Here is an 18,886-nt window from a genome sequence, read left to right as displayed (position 1 = left end):
CTTTAAGTTGCATAAACTTGAACAGGTTCCATTGAAATCAATGGGCTGCGACTTTTATGTGTTCAAAGGTGCATGACAAGTCGCACAAGTGTGAATGAAGTTCTAAGCAATGTATAGTCCAACCCCCCTTTTTCTTTAAAAAAGTGGGCTCTTGGCAGCCTGAAATCGGGGACGTCTGGTCACATCATTGTTCAGCAAAGGTGGACATGGATCAATTGTCAAATATGTAGGCTGAATGGAAAAAATCTGTGTGGCCAGCTTTAGACCCATGCAGACATACACTATATTGCCAAAAGTATTGGGACACCTGCCTTTACACACACAAGAACTTTAATTACATCCCAGTCTTAGTCCGTAGGGTTCAATATTGAGGTGGCCCACCCTTTGCAGCTATAACAGCTTCAACTCTTCTGGGAAGGCTGTCCACAAGGTTTAGGAGTGTGTCTATGGGAATGTTTGGCCATTCTTCCAGAAGAGCATTTGTGAGGTCAGGCAATGATGTGGACGAGAAGTTCTGGCTTGCAGTCTCCACTCTAATTCATCCCAAAGGTGTTCTATCGGGTTGAGGTCAGGACTCTGTGCAGGCCAGTCAAGTTCCTCCACCCCAAACTCACTCATCCATGTCTTTATGGACCTTGCTTTGTGCACTGATCCAAATCATTTGGTGGTGGGGGGATTATGGTGTGGGGTTGCTTTTCAGGGGTTGGGCTTGGCCCCTTAGTTCCAGTGAAAGGAACTCTTAAGGCGTCAGCATACCAAGACATTTTGTACAATTTCATGCTCCCAACTTTATGGGAACAGTTTGGGGACGGCCTCTTCCTGTTCCAACATGACTGCGCACCAGTGCACAAAGCAAGGTCCATAAAGACATGGATGAGCAAGTTTGGGGTGGAGGAACTTGACTGGCCTACACAGAGTCCTGACCGCAGCCCAATATAACACTTTTGGGATGAATTCGAGCAGTGACTGCAAACCTGGCTTTCTCGTCCAACATCAGTGCCTGACCTCACAAATGCGCTTCTGGAAGAATGGTCAAACATTCCCATAGACACACTCCTAAACATTGTGGACAGCCTTCCCAGAAGAGTTGAAGCTGTTACAGTTGTAAAGGGTGGGCCAACTCAATATTGAACCCTACAGACTAAGACTGGGATGCCATTAAAGTTCATATGTGTGTAAGGGCAGGTGTCCCAATACTTTTGGCAATATAGTTTATCAGAGTCAATTTAGACAATATCCAATTAACTAACCAGCATGTATTTGCAGAGGAAACCCACACAAGATCAGGGAGAACATACAAACTTCATGCAGATAGTGTCTTGGTCGGGAGTCAACTTGAGGACCCCATTGCTGCCTAAGAGACACACTTATGCAAGCTCAGGGAGGACATGCATAGCTCCCAACTGTCCCTGATTTGGAACAAAGTCCCTCTGTCCCTCATTCCTCCTCATTTGTCCCTCATCTTGGTCTGATCTATATAGTTGTAAATAAAATGCACTTTTTATCTTTCAAAAAGTGTTTCCCAATGCTAAACCTTTCATCCTAAATTGCTACATTTGTAAATTTCAAAAGCCAAAATTAAGGAATAGTAGAGGAAAAAAAAGCCCTTGTGGGTTTAACTAGTCATTTTTATTTTTGTATAGTTCTTCTTTAAGGGGGCGTGGCAGGGGGTGTGTCCTATGTCTACATACTTTTGGTAATAGGTGTCCCCTCGTTCCCATCTCAAAATGTTGGGAGGTATGGACATGGACACTCAAAGCAGATGGTGTCCTGGATGGGCTTGAAACCGATCGGACCCACACAAGCTCAGGGAGAACATACAAACTTCATGCAGATAGTGTCTTGGCCGGGAGTCAACTTGAGGACCTCATTGCTGCAAGGCATAAGAGACACACATATGCAATCTCAGGGAGGACATCATGGAAACTCAAAGCAGATGATGTCCTGGATGGGCTTCAAACCGATGGGCCCCATTGCTGCAAGGCATAAGGCGCTAAACTTACGCAAGCTCAGGGTGAACATGCAAACTCCATGCAGATGGTGTCCAGGGAGGTAATCAAACCAAGAATCCCATGGATGCAAGGGATAAGGGCTAACCACTCAGCCACAAAGCTGCCCCGATTCTTCCATTCTGATGTTTTAATGAATGAAGAGAAGAAACGCTGCATTTATCCCGACTGGGCAGGGGGGATCTCGTAGCCCTGCAGACTGACTGCCTATCGCTCCGTACCTAGACTTCACACCTCTCCCTTGCTGCATCTCTTTAGCATCCTTCGTGGTACTGACCTGCCTTGGCCTGGCCTCTCACCATTCGTGAACTCAACACTTTCCACTTTACTTGGCAGCATCCCTCCTCTATTCCCACCTCCTTCCCAGCATCCTCCTTCTATCCGTCTCTCCGAATCAATCCCTAATGTATGCAAATCCAAATCCCCCTTGGATGTAATGAAAGCAAACAGACATCCCACACACAGTCCACCCTCCGCAGAAGACGTACACCCCAATATTGATCCCGGGATTCCGATGTTACTCTGGAAACACAATTGTTACCATAAATAACATAACAATAATAATGCTGGGATTCCAATGTTATTCTATGTTTTTATAATAAAGGGAAACACAATTGTTACCATAAATAGTAATATTATTAATAGCATTAACAATAATAATAATCCCTACATTCCAATGGTACTCTATGTTTTTATAATAAGGGGAAATACAATTGTTACCATAAATAACATATTATTGATAATAATAACAACAACAATAAAAGCATAATACATAACACAATTCTTATCATAAGTAATATGATGATATTAATAATAATAATATCAACAACAACCACAGTAACAATAATGATAATAATAATAATAATAATAATAATCATCATCATCATAATAAATAACACTATTTTTGCCATAAATAAAATAATACTAATAACAACAATAAAAGCATAATACATAACACAATTCGTATTATAAATTATATGATGATAATAATAACAACAGCCACAGTAACAATAATAATAATAATAATAATCATAATAAATAACACTATTTTGCCATAAATAAAAAAATACTAATAACAACAACAGCAACAATAATAATAATAATAGTAATAATAATGATAATTAATAACACAATATACATTAAAAAAATATATCATTCCTTCCCCTCGGAGGAGGTTACAATCTGATCTAGTACAGTAGCTACAATTACCACCCATGTAACTATTATTACTAGATTTGATTCAAATTATTGATTACATGATTGTGATAGGGCCAAACAAGTATCTAGTTTGGTATTTTTTGCTTTAATAATAATCATAAAAAGAAATGGCAAAACTGTACTTACAAGACCATACTCTTTACAATTCGGTGGGATACAATTAGATGCTATCTTTTTTGTGTCCGATTAAATGCATCTCCACACATCTTGATTGAAAGGTCGATAAAACCTGGAAATCTTATCTTTGGGTTGTACCCTAATGCTGGTCACGTACAATATTATCTAACTGTACAATCGCTGGTAAGCTAGCCATAGACATAGCAATCTTATTGTACAATCTCTCTGCAATCGACTTCAGGTTTCCTAACAAGTATGTAGTGTGAGCGCCTCCCTGAACAATTCCTTCTGTTTTTTTGCAGCTAGGCAGGGCCTCACACTATATACAGTAACTGGTGATGAATTTAAATGGGATTGTACAATCAGATTGGAACATGCTTGGTACATGTAGTATGTGGAACTATAATTGTAAATTGAAAGCAGGCCCTCAAACTACAGAGTTGTTGGTATATATAATTGTACAGAGATTGCATAGCTCCATAGGTGTGCGCATAGGGTGTGCCAGGTGTGCCCAGGCACACCCTAATCACCCTGTGCAGCACAGACATCCCCCTACTGCCCTGCCCCCCCACCTTCCCCCCACAGTGCTGCCAGCTTCCTTTCTCTCCTCTCCCACCGGCTGTTGCTAAGGGGATGTTTTAGGATGAGTGGGGGAAGGGGCCAGTAAATATGTAATTTACCGGCCCCTTCATTTTCTGAATGAACATTGTGAGTGATCGTTAGTGTGTGTTTGAGCTTTGGGGTGCACACCTTAATGCAATAGGCTGTGTACTATGCACAGCTCCCAACTGTCCCTGATTTCAAGGCACTGTCCCTGATTTGGATTTTCCCTCTGATTTTCCCTCTGTCCCTCTTTCCTCCTCATTTGTCCCTCATTTTGGTCTGATCTATATAGTTGTATATAAAATGCACTCTTTATCTTTCAAAGAGTGTTTCCCAGCGCTAAACCTTTCATCTAATTTCTAAATTGTTGCATTTGTAAATTTCAAAAGCCAATATAAAGGAATAGTAGAGGTAAAAAAGCACTTGTGGGTTTAACCAAATTTTCTTTTATCATACAATTCTCCTTTAAGGGGGGCGTGGCAGGGGGTGTGTCCTATGCCTGCATACATTTGCTAATAGGTGTCCCTCTTTCCCGTTTTAGGAAGTTGGGAGGTATGAGATTGTATAATAGGATTGTAGCATGTGTGGTCACAACAATGGAATTCCTCCTGCTTTGAATTGTCGTGCAAATTGTGACAAATCTTACAGGTGTGAATGAAGACTTGGCAGTCAAAGAGTGTAGAAGGAGTGCTGATAAGGTCGCAGTGGTGAAGATTTACTAAAACTGGAGCACCCTGATTCTGGTACAGCTGTGTACGGTAGCCAATCAGCTTCTAACTTCAGTTTGTTCAATTAACCACTTCAGCCCCGAGCCTCTTTCTGAGATTTGTTGTTGTGCCAGAAAATTACTTAGAACCCCCAAACATTATACATTTTATTTTTTCTAACACCCTAGAGAATAAGGGTGTTTCTGTCACACCGTATTTGCGCAGCGGTCTTACAAGCGCGCTTTTTTGGGAAAAAATACACTTTTTTGAATTAAAAAATAAGACAACAGTAAAGTAATTTTTTTTTTATATTGTGAAAGATAATGTTATGTCAAGTAAATTGATACCCAACATGTCACGCTTCAAAATTGCGCCCACTCGTGGAATGGCGACAAATTTTACCCTTAAAAATCTCCATAAGCAACGTTTAAAAAATTCTACAGGTTGCATGTTTTGAGTTACAGAGGAGGTCTAGGGCCAGAATTATTGCTCTCACTCTACCGATCGCTGCGATACCTCACATGTGTGGTTTGAACACCGTTTTCATATGCTGGCTCTACTCATGTATGCGTTCGCTTCTGCACGCGAGCTCGTCGGGACGGGGGCACGTTTAAAATTTTTACATTTTTTTTCTTATTTATTTTACCTCTTTTTTTTTACATTTTTACACTGTTTCTAAAAAAAAAAAAAAAAATTGTGTCACTTTTATTCCTATGACAAGGAATGTAAACATCCCTTGTAATAAAAAAAAAGCATGACAGGACTTCTTGAATATGAGATCTGGGGTCAAAAAGACCTCAGATCTCATATTTACACTAAAATGCACTTAAAAAAAAAAAAAAATTGTCATTTAAAAAAAATGACAAAAAAAAAATGGCCCTTTAAGATCTATGGGCGGAAGTGACATTTTGACGTCGCTTCCACCCTGCAATGATATGGAGACGGGTGGAGGCCATCTACCCCTCACTCGTCTCCATGTCAGGCCACAAGAAGGACCCGATCGTCTCCGCAGCTGCCGACGGCTACGGTAAGCGGCGGAGGGCACCAGAGCGCGGGGGCCCTTTCCCGCCGCTGCGAATCCGCCGCAGAGACCACTTTTATCTTAAACCAGACCGCTCACTGAAGGATACCGGGGTTATGGCAGCTAGCTGATGTCATAACAGTGATATTCCTCTTCAAACAGCCAACATATAATGACGGCGGGCGGTCCGGAAGTGGTTGAGCTTTGACGATAAAAACCTGGAAGCTGATTGGTTGCTATGCTGAGCTGCACCAGATTTTCACTCTCCAGTTTTAGTAAATCCCACCCAATTTTTGAACAATTCAGCTTGCACTTCGTAGTTTTCATAGATCTAAAGGAGATTGTACCAACAGATTGTAACATGTGTGTGGTCAGATAACAGCTAACCATACACTTTACAATCTGATTGTACAATCTCCCTTAAATCCAGCATCAACTATGTAGTGCAAGGGTTCTGCCTGATTGGATGCAGATTGGATTGTTTAGGTTAAGAGATTGCATAGAGATTGTACAGTCAGATTGTATTGTGTATGGCTAACCTGTAGAAGAGAGTCAGTTGACCTAAACCCCATGAAAACCTAATGCAGATAAGGGTTGATTTACTAAAACTGAAGCACTTAGAATCGGGTGCAGCTGTGCATGGTAACCAATGAGCTTCTAACTTCAGTTTGTTCAATTAAACTTTGACAATAAAACCTGGAAGCTGATTGGCTTCTATGCAGATCTGCACCAGATTTTGCACCATGCAGTTTTAGTAAATCCCCCCCCCATAGTGTCCTTGACTGGAACTGAAACTAAAGCCCCTAAAGATGGATTTCACTTAATGTTTAAAGCAGCCAGCTGGAGAACCATTTTCCCAGATCTCCCCCATTGTATACGCCGTCTCTGACCATTCCTCTACTTAGAAGACCGGGGGGGGGGGGGGATTTAACATTTGGCTGCTCAATGACCAGGCCATTTTTTGAGATTCGGCACTGCATCATTTTAACTGACAATTGTGCGGTCGTGCGACGTTGTACCCAAACAAAATTGACGTCCTTTTTTCCCCACAAATAGAGCTTTCTCTTGGTGGTATTTGACCACCTCTGCGGTTTTTATTTTTTGGGCTATAAACAAAAAAAGAGCGACAATTTTGGAAAAAACACAACATTTTGTACTTTTTGCTATAATAAATATCGCCAATTTCTTTTAAAAAAAGCTCATTTTTTCTCAGTTTAGGCCGACTTGTATTCTTCTACTTATTTTTGGTTAAAAAAAATCGCAGTAAGCGTCCTCTCCGCTCTTCTCAAGACCTCCTACTCTCAAGCTCTCTCGTCTCCTCCTCTCATGATCGTCTCCAGGATTTCTCCAGAGCCTCTCCCATCCTCTGGAACTCACTACCTCCCCCTTTCCGGCTATTCCCTACTCTTGCTACCTTCAGGCGATCTCTGAAAACTCATCTCTTCAGGAAAGCCTATCACGTCTCCAACAAATCTTCTACCACTTCCAACAGCTCATTCCCCACAGTTACAACCTTTTGTACCACCTGCCCCACCCTATTAGATTGTAAGCTCTTCTGAGCAGGGCCCTCTTAATCCTCTTGTATTTTATTGTATTATAACTGTATTGTCTCCTTTTATATTGTAAAGCGCTGCGTAAACTGTTGGCGCTATATAAATCCTGTATAATAATATTAATAATTGATTGGTTTGCGCAAATGTTATAGTGTCTACAAAATATGGGATAGATTTATGGCATTTTTATTATTTTTTTTTTTTTTACTAGTAATGGCGACAATCTGCGATTTTTATCATGACTGTGACTTTATAGCGGACACATCAGACACTTTTGACACATTTTTGGGACGATTGACAATTACACAGCGATCAGTACTATAAAAATGCACTGATTACTGTATAAATGTCACTGGCAGGGAGGTGGCTAACACTAGGGGGCGATCAAGGGACTAAATGTGTTCCCTGACTGTGTGTTCTAACTGTAGGGGGAGGGGACTGACTAGAGGAAATTACAGATTGTGGTTCCTAGTTATTAAGAACTCACAATCTGAATCTCCTCACAGAACAGAACATAGATTTGTGTGTTTCATCCCGACCGTCAGCCACGAGCATCGGCACCCCGGCAGTGCAGCGGGCATGTGCGCGCGCCTCTGGTGGCAATCGTGTACCTGCTATCCTGCGTAAAGGAGCCAACGTATAGCTGCGACGGCTCGCGGGATCATGCCGACCTGCTGCAAAGCTTCATTGAATAAGTTAAATTTAGAAGCTGATTGGCTACATTGCACAGCTGCACCAGAATCGGAGTGCTCCAGTTTTAGTAAATCTTCCTCACTGTGACCTTATCAGTACTCATTCTACGCTCTTTGACTGTCGCCATTCACACCTGTGCGATTTGTCGCACTTTGACCACTGCGCGACAATTCACAGCAGGAGGAACTCCAATTCTATTGATGTCTATGGGGCCCATTCAGACCTATGCAACGTGCCTCCGTGCGACTTCGAAAAAAGGCGCTTCTTTTAGTGCAGCATCCATCTTTTTGGCTCTATAGACTTCAATATGTATAAAAAATGCATCAAAAATGCTTGTCGACCAGCCGCTGTCATTATACTGCAGCAAGGTGGCACGATCCCATGAAACGTCGTAGCTGTATGTCGGCTCGGGAACTCGCTTATGTGAGCGGGCGAGTGCACCAGCCGGAGGCGCACGCGTGCTCCCATTGGCCAGCGGGGGAAGCCAATCAGCGGGTTGGGCGGACTTGATGTTCGCCGGCCACCTGCGATCGTTTCAGTGACAGAACGGGGATCTGCCTGTGTAAACAAGGCAGATCTCCGTTCTGACAGGGGAGATCACACAGATCCTGTGTTTCTGCAATGCAGGAAGATGGATCTGTGTGTTTCCCCAATCACACCGTCCCCCATACAGTTAGAAAACACAAACAAGGAACACATTTAACCCCTTGATCACCCCTGATGTTAACCCCTTCCCTGCCAGTGTCATTAGTAAAATAACCATAGCCCCCAACTGTCCCTGATTTGGAACAAAGTCCCTCTGTCCCTCTTTCCCCCTCATTTGTCCCTCATTTTGGTCTGATCTATATAGTTGTATATAAAATGCAATTTTTATCTTTCAAAAAGTGTTTCCCAGTGCTAAACGTTTCATCCAATTTCTAAATTGCTGCATTTGTAAATACCAAAAGGAATAGTAGTGCTAAAAAGTACTTGTGGGCTTAACCAATCTTTTTTTTTTTAATACAATTCTCCTTTAAGGGGGTGTGGCAGGGGGTGTGTCCTACGCCTACATACTTTTGCTAATAGGTGCCCCTCATTCCCATTTTGGAAAGTTGGAAGGTATGCAATAACAATGCATATTTTTAGCACTAATTACTGTAACAATGTCACTGGTTCCAAAAAAGTGTCAAAAATGTCAGTTATCTGTCCGGCGCAATGTCGCAGTCCCGCTAAAAATCACTGATCGCCACCATTACTAGTAAAAAAAAAAATAATAATAAAAATGACACAAATCTATCCCATAGTTTGTAGACGCGATAACTTTTGCACAAACCGATGAATATACGCTTATTGTGATTTTTTTTTTACCAAAAATATGTTGCAGAATACATATTGGCCTAAACTGATGAATACATTTTGTTTTTTTACTTTTTTTTGGGAAATGTTTTATAGCAGAAAGTTAAAAATATTGTGTTTTTTTTCAAAATTTTTGCAGTTTTTTTGTTTATAGCGCAAAAAATAAAAACTGCAGAGGAAAAAAAAAGGACATCAATTTTGTTTGGGTACAGCGTTTCGCAACCGCGCAATTGTCAGTTAAAGCGACGTAGTGCCAAATCTCAAAAAATAGCCTGATCAGGAAGTGGCTAAATCCTTCTGGGGCTGGAGTGGTTAAAACACACGAAAAAGTCAGCAAAAACGCACTTTAAACATGCACAAAAAAAAATGAAAACATAAATGCACAAGTGTGAACCAGGCCTAAATTTATCAGATTTTCAGCAACTCTTTTCTGAATCGTCCAGCCAATACTTAGAACACTGTGACATTGTCAGTACTCATTCATCGCTCTTTGTCTGCTTAGTCTCCGTTCACACCTGTGCGATTTTGATGCACTTTGACCGTTGCACTACATTTTACAGCAGGAGGAATTCCATTGTTGCCTATGTGGCTCAGTCACACCTATGCAACTCGTCTCTGTGCGACTTTGAAAAAGGCTCTTCTTTTGGTGCAGCATCAATATTTTTGGCTCTATAGACTTCAATGTGTAAAAAAAATTGATTAAAACACATGAAAAAGGCAGCAAAAACGCACTTAAAACATGCACAAAAACACATGAAAACATAAATGCTCAAGTGTGAACCTGGCCTCGATTTATCAGATCTTCAGCAAATCGTCCGACCGTTTCCAGCCAATCCTTAGAACACTGTGACCTTGTCAGTACTCATTCATCGCTCTTCCACTGCTTAGTCCCCGTTCACACATGTGCGATTTGTCGCATTTTGACCGTTGCACGACAATTAACAGGAAGAGGAACTCAATTGTTGTCTATGGGGCCCATTAACACCTGTGCAACGTGCTTATATGATACTTCGAAAAAGGCGCTCCTTTCAGGGCAACATCGATCTTTGTGGCTCTCTAGACTTCAATTGGTTTGCATAAAAAATGCTATAAAACACATGAAAAGACAACAAAAACGCACTTAAAAAAACACACAAAAATGCATGAAACGTAGATGCACAAGTGTGAACCTGGTCTTAATTTATCGGATCTTCGGTGAATCTTCTTTGAATCGTCCAACCTTGGCCAGCCTTAGAGTACCATGATGGTCTGGTCCTGTGCATTAAACAATCATTTATATATTATTATACAGGATTTATATAGCGCCAACAGTTTGCGCAGCGCTTTACAACATGAGGGCAGACAATGCACTTACAATACAAATCAATACAGGAGGGATGAGAGGGCCCTGCTCCTTAGAGCTTACAATCTAGATGTTGGAGAATCATTTTGGCAGATATCCTCCATTGTACATATCATCTCCAACCATTCCAAAATGCCCCTCCCTCTTAGATTGTAAGCTTGCAGGAGCAGGGCCCTTCTAACCCTCTTGTTCTGAATTGTACTGTTGGTGTATTGTCTCCCCTTGTATTGTAAAGTGCTGCACAAACTGTTGGCGCTATATAAATCCTGTATAATGATAATAATAATAATAACACTTTGGGGGAGATTTACCAAAACTGGAGAGTGTAAAATCTGGTGCAGCTCTGCATAGAAACCAATCAGCTTCCAGGTTTTATTGTCAAAGCTTCATCGAACAAGTTGAAGTTGAAAGCTGATTGGCTACCACGCACAGCTGCACCAGATTCTGAGCGCTCCAATTTTAGTAAATTCCCCCCTGTGACGTTGTCAGTTCTCAATCAGCCCTGGTTCACACTGATGCGATGCAGAAAACGCACAAGATTTGTTGCGTTTCCCCGCATCGCATCATACTGCAGAGCAATCGCATGGCGTCCATGCGATCTGCTGCGGGTGTCAATGTTAGATGAACTACACCCCGAAACAGATTGGAAAATGCAGTGTGATTGCCAGAATCTCATCACATGAGTGAACACTCATGCCATGCAATTCAGGTGCGGAAAAAAGGACCCTGCACCATTTTGGTGCAAAGGCTATGCGATTTGAGCCATACAAAATGTATGGCTCAAATCGCACCGCACCTACAAAAAAATGCGGTGCGACTGTTGTGCGAATCACATGCGGTGTTCTGCACGCACCAGTGTGAACCTAGACTCAATGCTCTTTACCTACTTAAGCCCCATTCATGATATGGCTTGCAATGGCGGGTGTGCGCATTTGCGTGTTTCTGCGCAATATTTGCATGTTTTCATGCTACATTTATAGGACGGCCCATTCAATCCAATGGGCTGCCCTACACGCAACAAATGCGCCAAAGTAGCTCATGAAGCTTTATTAGTGATGAACTTTGCGCGTTTTTTAACCGGGCAGTTTAACTTGTTTGGGCATTTAAAAAAAAAACGCGTCTGCTTCTCGCATTTGGGGTGCTATTAACAGCGAATGCAATTTTGCGCAGGTTTATGAAATGCATGCAGTCTTCGTTCACACCTGTGCGATTTCTGATGATCTGTCATGCTTCGGGCCATAACGCGACAATGCACAACAAGAGACATTCCGTTATGGTGTATGGGGCCCATTCATACCTATGCAGCACGCTTCCGCATGAACAGGAAAAAGGTGCAAGCGCTTCATTTGTGCTTTTTTGGCCCCATATACTTCAATGTGAGTGCATGAAAAGCATGAAAATGCATCAAAAATGCACCAAAGAAGCATGAAAAACACATGAAAACGCAGATGTAGCTAGCTTTACTCTATCCGATCTTCCAAAAATCTTCCCCAAATCATCCTTAGGGTACCACTATGGCCCGATCACTAGTTTCCCGTGCATAAACATCAGAAACACAAGAGGAAAGCATACAAACTCCATGCAGATAATGTCCCTGCTGGGAAACGAACCCACAGCTATGAAGCTTACCACTAAGCAAAGTTTTAAAATTCCACTCCCCCTCCACAGCATAGAAATTAGGACAATGCAGGTCCATCCTTCGCCCGCCGTAATCCAAAAAAAAGTCCATTTTTAAAAAATGCGATTCGCCACAGTGTCCATCGGTGCGATCTGCTTAGAACCCTGACCGGATTTGCCGGTCTCCAGCGCTCGGTCCTCCCACCCCTATTCTCCTCCATATGCTCCCATTGCTGCACAATCTGCTTTGCATCAATCCAATCTTTTTTGGCTGACTTTCTCCAAGATAGCATCTCTGAGATCTGTCATCAGTAAGTGAGATACAGAAGAGAGGGAGAGCTGAGGGGGTCACCTCTGATGGACACCACTCCTCATCTTCACAAGTCAGGAGAGAAGCTCAGAGACCCCTGCCTCCTGCAATTATTCATGCGATTCTCTTCTCACTGCCCCCCTTCTCCTTGTCTCCGTCAGCAGCTTGCTCTGAGCCCTAGCCTGGCCCCCTCCCTCCCCTTCATTCTCTCTCTCTCCCTGTCTCTCTTTCTCTGTTGCATTCCTTGCCAGAAGCTGCAAGCTTCACTTGGATCTCCTCCTCGCCAGGGTTGGAGTGTATAGGACTTTAAGATGCTGCTGGGTCTCCACAAGCTCTCCATGTGACTGGGACCTTATTATTGCTCTCTGGTTGCCAGCTGAAGAAGCCAAGACACCCAGGTAAGGGCACAGAAGGGATCTCTAGCTGTCTCCTTGTCTCTTTGCATCTCTGTCCTCTTGGGAGTTAAGAGGATGCCACAAGGGGATCTGGTGAAGCTTGGCATCTCCAAACAGACCGAGCCTGGGGGATGCGTGCACTCCTGGAGGAACTTAGAAGCCAGCTTGGGCTAGGAGCAACTGTTTGGCCAACCAAGCCTTTTGCTTAGTGTTCCTTGGAGCTATGGTACCTCTCCATCCCTACTTCCAAGAAAGGAAGAACCTTATGGCTTGGGGAAGGCTGATTGGTGTGATTGTGGTTCTGATCACTAATTATGGCTGGGTTTTATCCTTCTGCTTCACCTTTTTTTTAGAATGCATTTTTTTTTTTTTTTGGTCCCCCCTTATCTTCTTGGCACAGTGTGGATAAATTTGCTTCTGGTGGAGATTTCTCTTTTGGGATGAGATGTGCAGAAGAGGACTAATCTGGAGTCTAAAATCCTGTTTTCAATTAATTCGGCTCAGGTTTAACCACCCCTGTGCCAGGAGGAAGCATTCCAGGGCATCTTTCCGATCTAACGGTACCCAGCTTGTTCTCACCTTTCTCCTGGCAAAGTGGTAATGGCAATGCCCGATTGCCTTTCCCTCTGCCTAAGAAAGAGTTAAACTCCCCCCCCCCCTCCCATGGAGGGATATCTGAATATAAACTCTCTCATCAACTCACCTTCCCTGCACAGTGAAATGGCTGAAGAGTTCTTTCCTGCTGTGCATCCTAAACTCTGCGCCAGGGGAGCTTTAGAGAACCCTTTGGCACAGCAGGGGTTAACCGCATCAGTTCTGCATGTGTCTATGCTTATGTGTGTGATGCTGATGTCTATTGGGGGGGGTTGAGTGTTGTGGGGGGGGGGGCTTGTGTTCACGGTAGGGGAGGCAGCTGCTGCATACCGGTGTCATTAAGCCAACACCGTTAACTCTTTTGCCAACAAGCTCCTTGTTGCAAGGCCCCTGCTTGATCTGGAAAGGGTTAAGCCTTTTCCCGAAGAAAATAGTCTGAAAAAGAGCTTCGGTTGTGGATGATGCAAATGACTGTAGCCTTCCCCAGATTCATTGATTTCATGCATAGGACCCTAAATATTTAATTTAGAACACATCCTGTGGCTGTAGATGGAGGCATCCTTAGGGTATCTTTATTAACAAACTCTTTGCAGTAGGGGAGGTGGTGGTGGTGGTGAAAGGAAAGGGGGGGGGGTGACCCACTAAAGAGCAAAGAATTGCCCAGGAATCCATTGCCTCTTGGTCTATCTAGGTAACCGAGGGACGAAGTGGTTGCTTTCTACAGCATCCGATACTTTCCGGTAGCCCCCCTTGGGTAGGTGGCCTTTCATATTCATTCAGTGCATGTCTATACCCCTTTGCTTAGATTATATCCAGTCTAGCAGTTATGGTTCGTAAGAAGGGCTGCAGCACTGCATAGTGAAGCTAGACCCATCTGCTTTAATAGCCTTTCAGATGATCACGGAAAAAAAAAAAAAAAAAAAAAGAACTGTGGTCGAAACTACATCCCCCACATAGAATAGATTTTCTTGTGAATTATTTAATCACGGAACAGTTCAGTGAGAAAGAATAACAGACCGACGAAAGACTCGGATCTTCTTCACCCGCCTAGCTGTTGCCTTATCCGTCTATTCTCTTTAATAAATGTATATATTTCAGGCTCTAGACATGCAGCTTTTTTATTTTAACTGATCGCTCCTCCGTATCACTTGTACTCTGTCAATAAAATAAGCTTACTATTTAATTAAAACCGGCAAGTCCTCAGTTGCTATTATAAAGTGTGTCTAAATCAATTCTTTTTTTTTTTTTTCCGCTGAGGACACAGCAGACAAGTGGATGATTGTGAAGTGTCTGAATTTTTACGAGAAGGGAATTTTAGGTCCTTCCTTTTATTACTGTCACAGTTGGAGACCTCAGCAGAAACAGAGAACTAACACTTTATTATACTGTTCCCATAAACCGGACTTTAAAAAAACAAAAAAACAAAAAAAAAAACCACAACTGTGAGATACAGAGTAATAGAGAAAAAAAGACTTCAACTAAAAAAAGAAAAAAAAAAAAAAATCCCATGTCGAATGCAAATATTTAAGTCTTGGGAGCCTCAACAGATGTTAAGTCTTATTTTGGGCAAAAAAACACCATCTTAGGCCACTGAGCTGCGTAAGAACAATGATACGTTAAAGAACACGTATGACTTGTTTAGTCCAAGTTCGATGCTGTGCAGCTGAGATAAGAAAAATTGCTAGGTGCAGATTCCAGCTCGTCTCAGCTAAGGAATATGCAAGGTCTGGCTTTAAATGCTGTTCAAAAAAATATATAAAAAAAAAAAAAGAAAAATGATAAAAAAATATATAAAAAAATATTTTTCCTCTAGGTCATTGAGATGATGATGATGGCTTTAAAGTTTAAATGCCAGAGATGGCCAGCAGACGACCTTACAGCAGGCTATCATGCAGTGTGTATCAGACCCCTCTTACACAAAGAAGTGAAAAAAAAAAAAAGGCTATCTGAAAGAAAAAAAAAAAAAAGAACTGTAGTTTAAGTGGGATCCCACTGTTTCAGCCCCTGCATCACTCCACTTTTAATAAGGGTTTCTGAATTTCTTTAAAACTTTCAGGCCTAAAACACTGACGGCACATTAAATATAAATCACTAGCTCTAGTCTTGTTTTTGATCATTTTTACACTGCAGAATTTAGAAATATTTGAAAGAAATAACAAAAAAAAAAAACCTAGTTAATGTGGACTTCTTTTTATTTTTATAGTATATCTATCTTAGAATGAAATTATTTCCCAATTCTATGGGTATCTTTAAATCATGCCCTTATAGAGAAGCTTCCTTTGCCTTTCAATTGTGTTAAATCGTTTTACTTTTACCTGTTAAAAGTTATTTAAGCTTTACTTTTTTTCTTTTCTTTTTCTTTTTTTCTTTTACGTAATGAATTGTATCATTGTATTAAAGTTTTATATATATATTTTTTTTTTTTTACAAGAGTGGTTTTTGGCAAAGATTGTTTAAAAAAGTAAAGTCTTTGTTTGAAAAGCCTGTGCCCGATCTGTCTGTGACTAATTAGAGGGGATAACCAATAAGAACTAAGTTTAGAGTTCTCCGCCAAACAATTAAGTTTATGCCCTTAAACAGCCAATAATAACCTGAGTAGACTATACAATGTAGCCTTGTGTTTTTTTCTGGTACCAGACTTGGGTTTAAGGTGAAAGGCCAATGTGCCATAGGGAATATTGCTTCAGCGTTATTTAATAAGTCTCAAGGAAACAATAACATTGCAAATTGATGATCGGTTTCTGTACTGCAATATAAAGCAGTCCTTTATGTGTAATAGCAAAAAAAAAGTTAGCATTCTTTTAGTAGAAGACAGATTTGTTTTGTAGTTTAGGGATATGAAAGAGGTTATGATTATCCTGTTCACCCGAGAGGCCTTTTGTTGATGGATGAAAAAGCCTCTTATGAAGCTTGATGGATTTGTACACCTCCGGGCTTATTGAATAAAAGTGGTTAACAGTAATTCATTGTGACCAATCAGAAATCAGATTTCATTACTGAGCTCCTGCTAAGCTGTTAAAAGATGATTTCTGATTGGTTGAAGTTTGTTACAGTGTGTTCCTGTTCTTCTTTGTCTTAATATTTGTGTGCAAGATATTTTCCAGTTCATTGACTAGTAATGGATGTTAATGGACTGGTAACATTGTGTTAATTTTTGAGGTTTTGGTAACCTATAACAGAAGTTCAAGTTAATAGCTCTTTGTCTTGACTCATTAAAACAGGGTTTCTCAACCAGGGTTCCATGGAACACGAGGGTTCCTCCAGAGCAGCCTTTCTCAACCTTTTCAACACAGAGGAACCCTTGAAATTACTTTCTGGTATCAGGGAACCCCTGCTAAAAGTTACTATATCTACAACTCATGATACATTAGTGTGATGTTCAAGGAAGAATGTGGGAAGAATACTCCATACACTTGTTGACATTGGGAAGAATTACCCCCTTACAGATAGCTAAAAAGATTAATGGTGTCAATGGGAACTTATCTGAGAGGTAGAACTTGCTCATTGCACAAGAAACCCGTAGCAACCTCTGGAGGCAGGGCCTGGATAAGGGGTGGGCAGTAGGGGAAGCTGCCCTGGGCACAGCCAAGCAAAGGGGCAATAAACCTTTTCTATGGCATGCATTAACAGTGGGGGTGGGAGGTGCAGTTTAGCACCCTTGCCCTGGACACTAGATGAACCTGTCCCGGTACTGTCTGAAGGAACCCTAGGGTTCCATGGAACCCTCGTTGAGAAACTTTCCTCCAGAGGTTGCTAGGGGTTCTTTGAGCAATGAGCAATGTCTGCCTCTCAGATAAGTTCCCACTGACACCATTGATCTTTTTTATTTGTAAGGGGGTAATTCTTCCCAATGACCACAAGTGTAAGGAGTATTCTTCCCACTGACCATTGACTCACCTAATGTATCATGAGTTGTAGATATAGTAATTTTAGCAGGGGTTCCCTGAGACTGGAAAGTTACAGTATATCAATGGTTCCTCTGTGTTGAAAAGGTTGAGAAAAGCTGCCTTAAAATGTAGCTGGCCTATATTTGTAGTATGCTTATGATACAAGACCTTTTATGTCTAAGTAATTAAAGCTTTTACAACACTTATTTCCAAGATGGTGTATTTACACAGAATCTGGTGCAGCTTTGTATAGTAACCAACCAGCTTCCAGGTTTTATTGTCAAAGCTCAATTGAACAATTCTCCAAAAATAATCTATCCACATCCACGACCTAATAACCATGTAAACTATTTTTCATTAAATCATTTCTTACTGTGTTCTTCTGCTTCCTTGTAATATTTTCCATGAGCTCCCAAACCTCTCCTGTTAGTTGCGGTCATGTACGCTGCTCCATGCACACTACAAAGCCCATAGTCCATCTTGGGAGCGAGCAATAAGGGGTGACTATGTTCCTACATACAGTGGGACCATGGAGAAGGCGCGTAGCCACCCTCTAACAGATAGTCAGTTCACAGCAACAAAAAAAGAATTTTCAGATTCGGAGGAGGCCGAGAGCAAGGAACTTTTCTAAGTCTTACCTTTGGAATTGCAATTAAAGCCTAAGGCAGGCCATACATCAAGAAAATTGCTCAATTCCCCCACACCACTATTGTGCTTTGCTGGCGGGGATCCTTGCCCGCCAGCAGAACACAATGATCACTGCTGGCGTCTATAGCCACCGGCAGTGATCAGGTGAAAAAAAAAAAACAACAGCTTGGTCGTACGACCAGTTCAGTACAACCAGCCTGCCTATAAACTGATTGAAATTCTGTTCCTGCAGATCCGGCTGAATTTTATTCCGCCTATTGTTCTGGCTTAACACTAACTATGCTTAAAAATATCCTGCTACCTATCCTGCCTAACCTGTGTAAAAATTGTGTGTGTGCCTACCTATTTTTATTCCACATTGGTCATGTCTGTTCTGGTCACATGATCCTGCAGCTCCAGCTCTCCTGTGCCAGAGAGCAGTGGCTGCAGGGGAGAGGATGGAGGGCCGACAATGGCTGGGACATGGGAGCCTATGAATGACATTACCGCTCCTGGAATTCCCCACCGTTGTCAATCGTTTCCAGACACAGTGGAGCCAGAGCTGTGAGATCACGTGATTAGGCCGGAGCAGACTTAAAAAGGTGAGTATTTAGATCTTTTATACACAGGTTAGGTAGGACAGATAATAGGAGAGGGAGGGAACTTTTTTAGGCATATTATTTTTATTATACATGATTTATATAATGCCAAACGAGTACAGTCACATAACAATTCAACTCGAGAGGGTTCGGAGGGCCCTGCTTCTGACAGCTTAAAATCTAATAGGGTGGGGCAAGTGGTACAAAATGTAATAACTGTGATGGATGAGCTGATGGAAGAATTAAAGGTCCAATTTTT

At 41.8% G+C, this 18,886-nt stretch overlaps 1 protein-coding gene across 2 annotated transcripts in view; it reads left to right on the top strand.

Annotated features, from left to right (window-relative positions):
• Nucleotides 1-12,731: 12,731 nt before the first annotated feature.
• CDH11 (cadherin 11) overlaps nucleotides 12,732-18,886 on the top strand; it is a 222,427-nt gene continuing 216,272 nt past the window's right edge. For both annotated transcript variants that reach the window (XM_073605563.1, XM_073605562.1), the window contains exon 1: nucleotides 12,732-12,923. The gene's annotated coding sequence lies outside the window, so the exon portion shown is untranslated. The remainder of the gene's footprint in view (nucleotides 12,924-18,886) is intronic.

Source organism: Aquarana catesbeiana, linkage group LG11, assembly GCF_042186555.1.
Source record: "Aquarana catesbeiana isolate 2022-GZ linkage group LG11, ASM4218655v1, whole genome shotgun sequence".
Taxonomy (NCBI): domain Eukaryota; kingdom Metazoa; phylum Chordata; class Amphibia; order Anura; family Ranidae; genus Aquarana; species Aquarana catesbeiana.
The sequence above is the reverse complement of the archived record's forward strand: the minus strand, read 5'-3'. Positions and strand labels throughout refer to the sequence as shown.